The sequence below is a fragment of the Pleurodeles waltl genome, chromosome 6, assembly GCF_031143425.1.
Source record: "Pleurodeles waltl isolate 20211129_DDA chromosome 6, aPleWal1.hap1.20221129, whole genome shotgun sequence".
Taxonomy (NCBI): Eukaryota; Metazoa; Chordata; class Amphibia; order Caudata; family Salamandridae; genus Pleurodeles; species Pleurodeles waltl.
Genome location: NC_090445.1, coordinates 1,674,481,460 through 1,674,494,713, shown reverse-complemented (window position 1 = coordinate 1,674,494,713; position 13,254 = coordinate 1,674,481,460).

Sequence of the window (13,254 nt, the reverse complement as noted above, 5' to 3'; positions counted from 1 at the left end):
TGGTGGCCAGGGTAAGGTTTTTGGAATCAGTACTGCAGATATGTTTGAACAATCTATAAGTAGTGGATTTTATGTATGTTTTTTTTTAACAACAATCATACTGGACAATTATCAAAACTTTATAAAAGTTCCTGTGGCTTGGGCTCATTTGATAGACAACACAACACCTTTCCAGCAATTAAACACTCAAATATTTTTTGTGATCTAGATTTTCCTATTTAAGGTGAATCCCATTGTTTGGGCAAAACTTTAGTTTAGGTGTACAGCCAAACGTTTGGGTCTTAATAATCGGACAGTTTAGGCAGAACGAAAGTGGGTTTTGATCACTGATGCTAGAAAGACATGTGTTCTAGTCTGAAATTAACAGGGACAGGTGTGATGAAAACGAAATAAAATCAACTGTAGACCCGCTACCTTTGCCTGTGAAAGTTGGTAGATGCAGCACACCCACCTTATGAAAGTCTGTGTTGAAGAGCAAATTATGTTAAAAAATAATCTAATTTAATACATCCCAATAGGGTGTATGCATAACATGTGAGGTATTTTCCACTTGCCAATCAGTAAATCCACATACACAGAATCCCATTACAGGGATTTAGAGATGTTAAAATGACCCATCCACATAGTAGCCACTCTGTCCGTGCTACTCTCAGTAGAGTTTTAGATAAAGAACTGTCATTCAAAGATTGGTGCAGTGGGTTGATTAATGAAAAAGATTTAAAAAATAGTTGATTAACAGGACAGCTGGAAAACCAATGTGTCAGATGTAAAATGTGGCAAAAAGATAGGCAGAACACATCTTCAACTTTTACATTACTAAGATTCAGTGAGATAAGTGTTCCTATGCCATTCTTTGGTCGACCAGATATAGAAGATGTAGCTGCAACACAGAAAGATTGAAAGCTATGCCATCAATATAGAATGTGTGTAGGGCCCAAGTCTCTTTACATCATAAAACATCATAATTTTTAACAACTTGCAGTCAAACCACGTTATCCAATTTCTTACAGGTACCCACTATATTCCAAGAAAGAAGATGTAGGGCATTTGCCCCATTGGCTTCCAATTGAGCATTGTTTGTAGCGGACTCCCCTCCCCCATAGTATATGGACTCAATAGTAAGCAGAGGTGATGGCAATGTTAAATGGGAAACCAAAGGGACAACCAGACATCCAATGTCCAATAAGCCTGACAGAGGTGCAAAAACAATTTGGCCAATGGGGGCCTTGCCTGGACTTCATATAATTAGAGGCTGTTGAAGTTGATGGCCGATAAATAAAACCTAGAGGAAGCGCACATATCTTCTCTTGTTTCTTTACAAAATAATCTAAATGGTGTTATAATGTGCTCATCAGCCAGGAACCTCTAAGGTTCACTAATATACAGTTGCCTATTGACGTTTTAGATCTGTAGCCAAGCCAGCCGAGCCTTCGTACCATGAGGATTTCATCCACCAAATCAGTTGGCCAGCCTGATTTGCTCTTGCACGAGTGAGCAACTTTAAATTTTAGGTCCCGCCAATCTTCATATGAATCCCTGCTCACAGGAGGAACACCTTCTAAAACTGTAACATGGAGTGCACACTCAGGTGGTAATTGTAATCGGTTCAATCACCCACCGTTAACTGGTTTATAACTTTTACTGTTAGGAGGCTGATGATGTTCTGAGGTACTAGGCACGTAATCAGAGTTTACTGTATTTTTCTGGATATTTGAGCGCAATGAGTGTTTGAGCGTAGGCTGGCTACAATCATTAGCATTTGAAACTACATTTGCAAGGTGTAGGGGCACTCTTACTTGGGATGTAAAGTGAGTCTGAGAATAAGTCTGGAGAAGGTTACATGGCGTGTCTGATAGAGCTTGGACACTTTCACCAAGGTCAGTGCCGCAGGGAAACACATACAGGACTTGAACAACATCTGCTGGCACTGACACCTCCTCCCTTTGGGTCCTGAAACTCTGGGGCTTTGAGACCTGGCAGCCCCCAGAGAGCAATTTGTGCATCCTGTGCCACAAGGAAACACACTGGCTTAGGAGCACCCACTGGCACTGACAGCTCCTCCCTTTAAGAGCGGCCAGAGCCAGCCAGCATGCATGCCACAGAGAACTCAATTTCACAAACCACAAAAGCACGTTGAGGAGCCCGCAGAGTCTTGGATTCACCTTGCTACTTGCTGGCTGGGCCTATGACTATGATAAGTCATGTTGGTTTTTCTGTGGCCATTTGTTTTCGCTCACACTGAGGATTGAGCAGATTGTCACCAGGTGTCCTGGTCCCTAATAGATGGATCACTGAGGTGTTATTTCCTAGACTTCACTGGTCCTGAAGAGGCCTCAAACTGTGTAGGTTGAAACATATCAACATATTTTTGAATGAGTCCCACAATGATAGATAAGTGGTATTTTAGGTTAGTTGTAGGACAATCAGCTGGTCTCTGGCCTTGCTTCCCCACTTGTACAGGACTACCTTCAGGTGAATTGAACATTGGAACTTCTTGGACAATCTTCTTGGTAAAAATACAGGAAGCTACAAGGAAGTAATGAACAGAATACAATTTGTTTTCTGTTTTTATTTTTTATTTTAGCTACGGTTGATCAAACATTTTAAAGATTTGACCCAGTGATGGTTATAGGAACACAGGCTCTGTGTGATAAATGTGTTAATGATTTAAAGTGATTAAAATAATACATTTTCCAGTGATAATTTATTGTGTCATTGTTGATGAGCAAATCCCCTTGAATCCCTATTGTCCGCTGTAAAGTTATTGAGTAATTAGTGCCCAGGACCCAAGAGGCTATGTGGGCATCCCTTTATGATTGTTGGTAACTAAAGATAACAGGGGAGACATTTTCCAAACAGGCTGAAACTTGTGGTGGCACAAACTGACAGTAACCAGTTAGGTTATTTGTAGTTGGCATTGTCACAGTGACAGTGAAGACCTAGTGAAACCGAGGGCTGAAGTTAACGTTTCATGGAGTGTATATGCTATATTGTTTGCTACCAAGAAAAGAGGACCAAACCATTGCAATTGTAGTAAGGAACCATGTAGAGGTGTGTCTTCTAGCTATGTGGTGTAACAATATAAAGGATGTCATTTTAAGCAAGGCAGGCCTACTGAATTCCAACCTCCACTACGGTGGTTGGGCCGACAGAAGAGTGCCCCGGGGGCACTCTGGAGCGTGCTACATGCCTACGCACGTATGTCCCCAAGGAAGTAAAGACGGCGTGCGGCTGAGAGAAGGGTGCGGAGAAAAACGCCGAGGAGGTTGTGGAAGAGGTTGCGAGTGGAGAAGGAAATGTCAGGAGAAGTCCGGAAGACACCACGATTGCAGGAGAGGACGTCGGAGGAGACTCAGAAGACGCTACCCCCGATTGTAGGAGAGGACGTCGGAGGAGACTCGGAAGATGCCGACAGTACTACATGAGGTGAAGGTACCGAAGACCAAGAAGCAGTACAAGAAACCCCTGGAGAAACAGAACCAACCCATCACGTCCCAGGAGGGACGTGGCTAATGCAGGTACGTGTCTGCATACTGGGTCCAGCCACATACTTCCAAAGAAGGAAGTGGGAGGTGGGGAAGAAGAGTGAGGGAGGAGAGTGGGAAGAAAAATAAACTAATCGTAAGTCCTCCTAAACATTAGTGGACTACCCTAAGCAGTCTGACCTAAACACCCAGAAGCAGGTCACAGAAGTTTTTTTTTTATTTTCCATTTTGGCTGCACCTTACCACCAGCATACTCTTTACAGCACCAAATATAAAAAGGGATTCACTGAGTGTTCACTATTAGGCACCATCCCTCACTTTTTCCTTTCTTCTCCCCCCTCCGGCCAGGATATAAAGAAAAGTATTAAACACATAAATTACTTACCTCTTGTCCTTCTGTCCATTGTTTTTACTCTCTCCCATCCTTTGGGGAACGGCGACATCTGGACCCGAGCTATACCTGGGAAGAGGAAATAAATCAAGACATTTTAAAAGAAAAGCTCAAAGGTGAAGACAACTAAACAAGAGAAGAGGAAAAGAAAAGAGATAAAGAGGAAAAGAGCTAAAGGACATGATTTAAGTTAGAATAAACTATTAAGGGAACCTTTGAAAGCCAAACCCTAAGAAAATAAAAAGAAGACTCATTGTATCATTACGTTTTAAGGAGTTGTCTGGGAGTTTAATTTCTTGTCAAGTCTCCTGACCTGACCATTATTCAAGTACCCATTATATATTGGTGTCAGGAGTGGTATTTATTCCCTAAAAAAAAAAAAAAAAAAAACTAAAAAAAGCACAGGGAATATGGAGGAAACACCCTCCCTAGGGATGTGATTAACCAACTTGCCGAAGAGCAAAGACATTTACAGATAGTCTGGGAAGAACGGCAATGAGAGGCCCCGAACGACAGAGAAACCCTACCAAATGCATTAAAAAGTCAGGCTACGATAATTGCAAACAATCAGTTGGTCCACGAAACAGCTCTTCAAAAATTGACTGACACTATAGCCACCATCCGGATTCATCCCAACGTACCCGGTTCCGTACTACAAAAGTTTCAAGAGGGAGAAGACCCCGATGACTTTTTTTACAAATTTTTAAAGGGTGATGACATCCGAGAACTGGCCTCAAGATAGATGGGGGCAATTTGTGGCGCCCCTGCTGATGCGAACATTACAAGCCGCCTACCAGGCGGTAAATCCAAGGGGAACAACACCATATATGTATATAAAGAAGGCCATTCTTGAAAGGATGGGCTTTGATACTGAGTACTATCGTATAAAGTTTACAAAGACGAAGTGGATTCCTATGGAAAACCCACAAGCTCTGTACTATAGAGTACAGGATTTAGGGTTAAAATGGTTGAGTCCCATCGGTACAAACAGGGAAGAAGTAATACAGATAATCTTACTAGAACAGTTCTTGGAAGCCCTACCCCTACAAACTGGCAACTGGATTAAACAACATCCTAATGTCACCACAACATCAGCCATTGATTTAGCATGTGATTTTCACTGAGCTCCTGATTTTAGAATAGCTCCCCAAAAAGGACAGGCCCTAGGAGGAAGTTCAGCTATCTCCTCTTCCAGACCACGACCGATGAAAAATCCAGAGGACGGTCCAATTTCTTGATTACCAGGTAAGGAACCTAATCAAACTCCCCAATGTTATCATTGTGCAGAGTGGGGACATATCGCTTCCTATTGTCTCCACAAACTACCTAAACCTGAGCCAATGGAGATAGGAATTACCAGAGGCAGGGTACTATGTACAGCCTGAAGCGCTTCCCAATATACTAGGGAAATGTTAGTGAACAATAAGCCCAACAAGGTGTTGGTTGACTCAGGGTGCAGTCAGTCAGTGATTAAAGCTGAACTATTAACAAAGGACAAGGGAGGCCAGACAAATCCGTCTCCATCTGCTGTATTCATGGCAACATATGGCACTGAAGAACTCCTCATAGTGGGGCTAATACCTCATATGGTTAAAGATATCATTATAGGAACTGACTATATTGATTTCTCTGAGTTATTAGATACGGTACGTAGAAGTCAAAAGAACGATCCTGGCGGAAGGAAGCTCCATTTGCTCAGACCTCCATTAGTCCGGGTAAGGGAAAAGTAAAACTAAGCAGGCAGGACAAAAGAGAACAAAAAAAGTTTTTCCGTATGACTAACAGTTCTGGTTCTTTTCCTTCAACCCCAACAGAGAAACCTGTTTTGTCAACACTACCACCTTTCTGGACAGTCAAAGAGATGATCCTGCATTACAACATGCTTGGGCCTCTGCACTTACCGAAAGAACCGAGCAGGTGGGTCCATATTTCATTACTCAGAACGGCCAACTATACAGAATTGTAAAACATGACAATGGAGAGAAAACCCAATTAGTGGTACCCAACCCATATTGCATACAAGTACTCCATTAAGCGCATGGGAAAGTAGGGGGAGGACATTATGGGAGAGAAAAAACTGAGGAAAACCTACTCCAGCGTTTCTACTGGCCTGAGTTTTTTTTCAGACATACATAAGTTTTGCGCACAATGCCCAAAATCTCAAGTCGTGAACCCCAGGAACAGCCCGGAGAGCTCCCTCTACCCTTTACCGGTTATTGATGTCCTTTTTTCCAGGGTTGGTATGGATCTTGTGGGACCTTTAACCCCTTCATCTCGAGGATATGTGTATATTGTTGTTCTTGTAGATTATGCAACACGATATCCAAAAGCCATCTCTCTTACCAGTATGACCACCAAGAGTGTGGCACATGCCATGATTTTTTTTTTTTCTCGGGTAGGCTTCCCGAAAGAATTGTTGACAGATCAAGGTACTCCGTTTATGTCTCGTCTAATGTCCCAAATATGTCAAATACTAGGGGTGAAACACATTTGCACCTCTGTCTATCACCCACAGACAGATGGGTTGGTAGGAGGTATAATTGTACCATCAAAACACTATTAAAAAAGACAATATCTGACTCAGGTAGAGATTGGACAAAAAGTTACCTTTAGTTCTGTACGCCATTCGAACGCACGTTCAGGCTTCAACCAGGCACAGCCCATTTGAATGAGTTTTTGGTCGCCAACCCCGAACCCTTTTAGATGTGGCCGCTGAGAAGTGGGAGGAGAAAGAGACATAATGTAAAAATATTCTAGAGTATACCCAACAGCTAAAAGATTATATACAAACGTTATGGGATGATGTCAGAATCCACTTAGAAGAAGCCCAAGAGAAACAAAAGAAACATTATAACAAACGTACTACCCTGAGGGAATTAAAAAAAAGGAATAAAGTACTAGTCATTTTACCCAGCTTCAAAAATAAATTATTAGCTAAATGGCAAGGACCATATGAAATACTCTAATAATTAAACCCTGTTACCTACCAGCTGCAAATATCAGAAACACCAAAGAAAACTCAAATCTACCACATTCATTTACTAAAAAAATGGGAAGAATATGACATTCTAACCCCAACCCTAGATGCCATTTTACTCTTGAATAATGTAAAATCACTGGAGATAACTCTGTGTCCCCAACCTAATAACTCATGTGAATGGCTCCCCCACATTAATCCCAATCTACATAATGAATACCGAACTCAACTATTAGAGGTATTACAACAGAACCGGAAGCTTTATTCATTAACCCCTGGGAAGACCTCTTTGATACAACACAGGATTATCACTAAAGAAGGGAAAGTCATCTGTCTAAAACCCTATTGCATACCCAAAGCCCGTAGGAAAGTGGTTGAACAGGAAGTACAGAACATGCTAACAATGGGTTTAATTGAGCCCTCCTCAAGTCCATGGTGTTCCCTGGTAGTTTTAGTCCCAAAACCTAATGGAACAGTCAGTTTCTGCATTGACTTTACACAACTGAACAACTTGTCTGACTTTGATACTTACCCAATACTGAGAGTGGATGAATTAATTGAACAATTAGGCAAAGCACGATATTTGCCCACCTTAGACCTTACAAAGGGGTATTGGCAAATACCACTAAATCCCCAAGATAAGGTGAAAACTGCCTTTTCTACCTCCTCAGGGTTATGTTATATCAATTTACTGTACTTCCATTCGGTCTACATGGAGCCCATGCCACTTTTCAATGATTGATGGACAGACTACTAAGAACCCACGTGGGTTATGCTGCAGCATATTTGAATGACATTGTCAGATATAGTGAAACATGGGAACAGCATTTACTCCATCTCTCTAAGGTTTTCCATACTTTATTAGAAGCAGGCTTGACCGCTAACCCAGGCAAATGCAATTTGGCAAGGGACTCCATTGCCTACCTCGGATATCATATAGAGAAAGGACAAATACGACCTCAGCTCGACAAAGTCGAAGCTATCACCAAAATACCTCCACCTCAAACAAAGAAGGAAGTGCAATAGTTTTTAGGGATGGTTGGTTATTATGCTCATTTTATTCCCAATTATTCCACAATTGCACTCCCTTACCTAACCTTCTTAAAAAAGAACAGCCTAGTAAATTCAGGGCGCTGACTACAACTCAACCTACAGTTATGAAACCCTAAAAAACTATTTGACAACCAAACCTGTTTTACGTTGCCCAGATTATACAAAACCTTTTTATGTACTGAATTTACTCACAAAACCATAGAAATTCAGCAGTCATAGTTACCAGGCCTAACTATAACTTACGCCCCCTCAATGCACTGCTTATGACCTCACATATTACATCACTCACGACATGGTCAGTGACATAACTGATTACATCACTGATTTTTTCAGTGATTTTATATTCTATTTCCTACCTATAATGTACCTATACTCTTTGTTTTTAGTGATTTTATAAGCTTTTTAAAAAACTATTCTAACCTTTATTTTTTCAGGTAAATTCTATGGTTTTTCTAATGTACGAGGGGTGACTAAACCTTCAACTTGCATCTGACCCCTTTGTGTGCATCCAACCACATATCATCCACAGCCTTTGCAAAACAAAACAAAGAGAAGGCACACAAAAAAGGGGTTATTGTGCCTCACTGCTTTTTCCTTCCTACCCCTCCCATTTTTTTGCTCGTCTAGTCCTTGACTTTCCCTCCTTATCAAAGCTTTGTCCTTGCTCTCAGCCCCGTATTGTGCTGCCTGCTGCTTGCCTCTTCCTCCTTCTCACTGCTTTCTCCTTGCTCTAAGCCCAGTTTTCTGCTTACCTGATGGCCTCCTTTTTCCCCCTTCTCACTGCTTTTTTCTTGTGATAAGCCCGGTTTGTGCTAACCTGATGCCTACCTCTCCCTCATTCTCACTGCTTTGTTCTTGTGCTCATCCCGGTTGTGTCCGTGCCTCCTGGCCTTACCTTTACCTCCTTCTCATTGCTTTTTCCATGAGCTCATTCCATTTTTATGTGTACCTACTCCCCTCCTTTTCACTGCTTTGTCTGTACGCACACCCCAGGTTTTGTTCTTGCCTGCTGCCAGCCTCTCCCTCCTTCTCACTGCTTTCTCCTTGCATTCAGCCTTGTTTTATGCATGCCTGCTGCCTGCCTCTCCCTCTGCTTCTAGTCTGGTTTTGTGTGTGTCTGCTGCCTGCCCCTCCCTCCTCCCTTCTTCGTCCATGCACTCAGCCCAGTTTTGATCATGGCTACTGCCTGCCTCTCCCTCCTTTTCAGTGATTTTTGCATACCCTCAGCCTGGTTTTCTGAGTGTCTGCTGCCTGACTCTCCCTCCTTCTCACTGATATCTCCTTGCAGGCCAGGTTTGTGCATGCCTGATGTCCTCCTTTCCATCATTCTCACTGCTTTGCCTTGTACTCAGCCAAGTTTCTTGCATGCCTGCTGCCTGCCTCTTCCTCCTTCGCATTGCTTTTTCCTTCCGCTCAGCCAGACTTTGTCCATGCCTGCTGCCTGCCCTTCCCTTCTTCTCATAGCTTTTTCCTTGCACTCAGCCTGGTTTTGTGTGTGCCTGCAGTCCTTCTTTATTCCTTCTCACTGCTTTGTCCTGGTGTTCAGTCCTGTTTTGTCCGGTTATGCCACCTGCCTTTCCCTCCTTCTCAATGCTTTCTCCTTGCTCTCAGGCTGGTTTTGTGCATGCCTGCTGCCTGTTCCTCCTTCTCACTGCTTTGCAATTGCGCTCCGCTCTTTTTGATCATGCCTGCTGCCTGCCTCTCCATCTTTCTTACTGATTTATCCTTGCTCTCAGCTCGTTTTTGTCCATGCCTGCTGCCTCCATCTACCTTCTTCTCACAGTGCTCTGCTTGCGCTCAGCCTGGCTTTCTGCATCCCTGCTGCCCTCCCATCTCTTCTTCTCGCTGCGTTTTGCTTGCACTCAGCCTGGTTTTGTCCATGCCTCCTGCCTTTGTCTCCCTTCTCACAGCGCTCTGCTTGTGCTCAGCCTGGCTTTCTGCGTCCCTGCTGCCCTCCCATCTCTTCTTCTCACTGCTTTCACCTTGTACTCAGCCTGGTTTTGTCCATGTATGTTGCCTGCCATTCCCTCCTAATCATTGCTTTTTCCTTTCCATCAGCCTGGCTTTTTGTGTGTGTTTCTTCTGGTCTCTGTCCTCCTTCCCACTGCTTTCTCCTTGCTCTCAGCCCAGTTTTGTGAGTGCCTTCTGCCTGCCCCTCCTTTTCACTGCTTCCCGATGGCACTCAGTAAAGATTTGTGTTTGTCTGCTGCCTGCCTCTCCCTCCGTCTCACTGCTTTTTCCTTGTGGTCAGCCCGGTTTTGTGAGTGCCTGCTGTCCTCGCTTCCTTCTTCTCACTGCTTTCTCCTTGCGCTCAGCTTGGTTTTGTCCATGCCTGCTGCCTGCTTTTCCCTCCTTCTCATAGCTTTTTCCCTGCACTCAACCCGGTTTTGTGTGTGCCTGCTGCCCTCCTTTCCCTCCTTCTCATTGCTTTCTTCTTGTGCTCAGGCTGGTTTTATGTTTTCTGCTGCCTGTCCCTCCCTACTTCCCACGGCTCTCTGCTTGCACTCAGTACAGTTTCGTGCATGCCTACTTCCTGCCTTGTTCTCCTTCTCACTGCTTTCTGCTTGTGCTCAGCTGAGTTTTGTGCATGTGTGCTGCTGTCTGTTATGTAGTATATAGGCTATGTTTCCAGGTAGTTTGTCTCCCCAAATTGTTGAACCTTTAAAATAAGCAATTCATTCATTTTCCTTGCCCGTTTTTGTGAGTCTAGGATGCACAACATGTAAAAGATTGGTCTTTTTTATTACATTTCCTAAGAACTTTTCTCTTTTCTGAAATGTGAAGATAATGACAGGAAGTTAGTGTGCTTTTCCTACAGAGCTAGAAAATTAATTATGCCAACCCTCTACAGTACTATACATTTTTGTTCCTTCCTCTAAATAGGTCATGTAGCAGGTCCACGACTCAGCTTGAAATCCTGGAACTCTTCTGTGACCTAACCTGTTTAGATGTCCATTCCATGTTTCCTCAAAATAATTTAGTAAAGCTGCCAAATTTTGTGAACATATTTTGACTGCTTAATTGCTGTGTAGGAGTCAGAAAAGGTAACGCAGTTATTTTTTTCTTATTTCAAGCTGCAGCTTAATACCAAGTATGCAGTCACATAGCATGTATGTACATGACATTTCCGTAGTGGAAGTCTAGCCAAAAGCGGGGAGCACTCAACATAGTTAAAGACATGCTTGCTTAAAGTCAACTGATAGTAAGACCGGAAGCAGAGTTGAAGATGGTTAATGCATTGCAATGTAGTGGTCCTTCAAGAGATGAGTCTTATCTCTTTCCTAATTTGGAGCAGCGCTGGGGCAGTCCCTACAGACATGTTGTTACAGATCCAGGTTTCATAGATGTAAAAGATCTGTTGTATTGTTTTTTTTTTTCTTTTTCACACTTCCTAGTCTGCAGTGTGATGGTTTCATTTGCCTGTCAGGATAATTTTTTCTAATAACCAAAATCACTGCTATTTCAAAGTCAACCACTACTTTCTCAAGTATTTTTTTATTGTTTTATTCCCTTTATAATTGTTAAAATTGTTAAAAACGCTTTGCAAGTAAGAGACTACCGATGTGCCAGTAAAGCAGTAAAGCTTACAATGGTGATATAGTCATATTATTCGTTTTACAGTGAATAGTGTAAATTCAAGGAAATTGGGGCCAGATGTAGGAAGCCAAAAAATTGCGAGTCGGAAATTGCGAGTCGTTCTGACTCACAATTTCCGACTCGCAAAATGGTATCCAACAAGATAAAGCGACTTCATTTTGCGACTCGCAAATGAAGTCGCACCGCAGATTGTGAGTCCACTGTTAGCGAGGTCGCTTTTTGCGACTTCGCTAAAAACGGACTTGCAAATTGCGAGTTGGTGTCGCAAATTGCGACTGTGCCACAAATTGCATGCAGGTGAAGCAAAACAGTTGGAAAAACACTTCCTGGCTCTTGCTGATGACATCACAGCCAGGAAGATATCAAATACACCTGGGAGTAGGGAGGACCACACCCTTTTCTAACTGCTGAGCAACCACCTGGAGGAACAGCAGCAACAATGGAAGACTCAGGCAGTGCAGGCAGGAAGAGAAAATTTAAGTTCTCTGAAAAGGAACTTGAGGTGCTGACAGAGGAATGCTGCCAGCACCATGACCAGCTGTTTGGAAGGGATGCACAGAGTGTTCCAGACACGGAAAAGAGGAGAATCTGGCAAGACATCCAGGAGAGGGTCAACGCCATAGGGGTGAGCCACAGAAGTATAGATGAAATAAAAAAATGGTGGTATGACCTGCGCTCCAGGACAAAGGAGAGGGTGGCAGAGGGCCTCAGGAGGATGAGGGGCACAGGAGGAGGCCCATCCACCATCCCACCACCCACACCCATGGAAGAACTGGTAGAACAGACCCTTGAGCCTGAGGCAGTGTCAGGAATGGGCGTACTGGACATGTCAGCGCCAGGGACATAAAAAAGTGAGTACCATGAAACATGCATGTACACCCATACATGCTATACCCCCACCCACCCAGTACACAGCAGCATGCACAACCAAACTAGCTCCATTCCAGACTTGCAACCACCAGAAAGGTGCATTATGGGCAATGTAGTAGAGTAGTCAGCTTATAGGCAACTGTTTATTAGGAGGCATACAACAGATGTTAGATACTGACAGTGTGTTCCCTATGTCCCACAGGTCTCCCACAAGGCACCCCTACCAGCCACACCATCCAGGGTGCAGAAAGCAGCCAACAGGCAGCGCAGGAGTCTGAAGCAGCAACTACAGGGCCCAGCACCACACCACCACAGTTCCCTCCAGCTGAACAAATGGACATGGTGGAAATAGACACAGCACCTGGTCCCAGCCACAGTGTCAGACAGCAGGACCCTGAAGCACCACCGCGTCGCAGACGCAGACTCCATGTCCAAGCAGTGTCCCAGGAGGATGTAGGTGACTCATCCATATCTGCAGCTGAGGCAGCCCTCATATCTGGTCAGCGCCTGCAAACAAGGCAGATGAGAATCATTTCTGGGGCAATGCAACGGATGGAGCATAATTTCACCAAAGGGCTGGCACAAGTGAACACACAGTTCACACGTTTGAACGATAATGTTGGTGACCTTGCTCTCTCCATACGGCAACTGGTGACAGAACTAGTGTCAGAGAGACAGAGTGCAAGGTGCCGCGAGCGCCCACTGGTACACAGATTGGACCGCATGGCTGCATCCATCGTCCGTCTCGCAGTCAACACCACAGGGCTGTCACGCCGTAGTGTGAGCTTGCAGGTGGACTTGGGCCACTTTGCTGGGGATGTGGCTCGTGGACTGGGTCGCATTAGCCACGCTGTGGACATGCTGGAGGCTAGACAGGTGGC